The sequence below is a fragment of the Procambarus clarkii genome, unplaced genomic scaffold (assembly GCF_040958095.1).
Source record: "Procambarus clarkii isolate CNS0578487 unplaced genomic scaffold, FALCON_Pclarkii_2.0 HiC_scaffold_652, whole genome shotgun sequence".
Taxonomy (NCBI): Eukaryota; Metazoa; Arthropoda; class Malacostraca; order Decapoda; family Cambaridae; genus Procambarus; species Procambarus clarkii.
The window spans coordinates 3,742-5,070 of record NW_027189685.1 but is presented as its reverse complement, the minus strand read 5'-3'; the positions used below and the strand labels follow the sequence as shown (position 1 = coordinate 5,070).

Below are 1,329 nucleotides of genomic sequence, written 5' to 3'. Positions count from 1 at the left end.
TGAGAAATCTTCGGATGTAAATGGCGATCTTGGCAGCCTCGACTTTGTTGTTGGCAACAACGTACTTCTTGATTGCTTGTAGAGACGAGCCCTTACGGTCTTTGAGTGCTGCGACCGCGGCTAGAACCATTTGACTAGTTTTCGGGTGAGCAACCTGGACGCGAGGTTTCCTGGTGGTGGCCACCACAGCAGCAGCAGCAGCCGCAGCCTTCTTGGTAGGCTTTGCTTCTACCATGATGATGATGAGATAACCAAGGTGATGAGAGACGCTCAGACAGTCACGGGGGAATGATGCTGCCGCCGCTTGAGCCGAACCTATTTATGTGCCGGCACGGTACAGAAGCTGCAACCTGGCAACTCGTCCACCAATCACGACGGTTGGTTTTACGGCTCCGAAACCTGGATCCCATATCTTCTCTAAAATAGAAGCATTTGTTCATGTTCTTTGTAAAAGTATCATAAAGCAGGACAGATGAGACAAATATCATAAAAACTGAAGAGCAGATGAGCACACACATGTATGTATTACAAAAGAAAATCCACAAATTCATTAGAAATTGGCAGGGTAGGCTGAGGAAGTAGGTAGATGTAAAATGTCTGTAAATGGCGAAAGAACATAAACCCAAGACTGAATAAACGATGTTAAATATCCATGCCAAGGAGACAAAAATATGTTAGGATACAATTACCATTAAGACACCACAAGAAGGTCCGTATCCTGCCGTGATGACTAAAAAGAGTTGGTTATTAGCCACAATGTGTAGGCAGTCTCATGCCAACGGCCATACCACGTTGAGAACACCGCTTCTCGTCCGATCAGCGAAGTTAAGCAACGTTGGGTTTGGTTAGTACTTGGATGGGTGACCGCCTGGGAACACCAAATGCTGTTGGCAATAATGTTTTTTGTTTTGTTTTGTTTTGTTTCGTTTGTTTTTGTTTGAATGCTGGCTGGCTGGCTGGCTCCACGGGAAATTCACGGAGTTGTGTGGAATAAGGCCTGGTAAAATGAATTAATATGTATGTCATGTTTAAAACAAACTCGCTTAATATAGTGTGTGAGGCTTTATACAAAAACAAACAACCAAAACAAACATGTTGTATATATATATATATATATATATATATATATATATATATATATATATTATATATATATATATATATAGCTTAATCCGGTTTGAACTCGCAACTCCAAGAATACGCATCACTTATATACACTTTACCACTGGACCACTGCAGGACACTTGATGCTGAGGTATCAATTTAATGACGTAAATGCCATTTCCACAAATAAATGATAATTTAAAAGTATTTGTATGTACAAATCTT

The 1,329-nt window shown here is 40.8% G+C and overlaps 1 non-coding gene across 1 annotated transcript; it reads left to right on the top strand.

Moving 5' to 3' along the window:
• Window positions 1-774: 774 nt before the first annotated feature.
• On the top strand, window positions 775-893 carry LOC138361713 (5S ribosomal RNA). The gene has a single exon (XR_011227128.1). It is a non-coding gene; the product is annotated as a 5S ribosomal RNA (ribosomal RNA).
• Window positions 894-1,329: the final 436 nt, after the last annotated feature.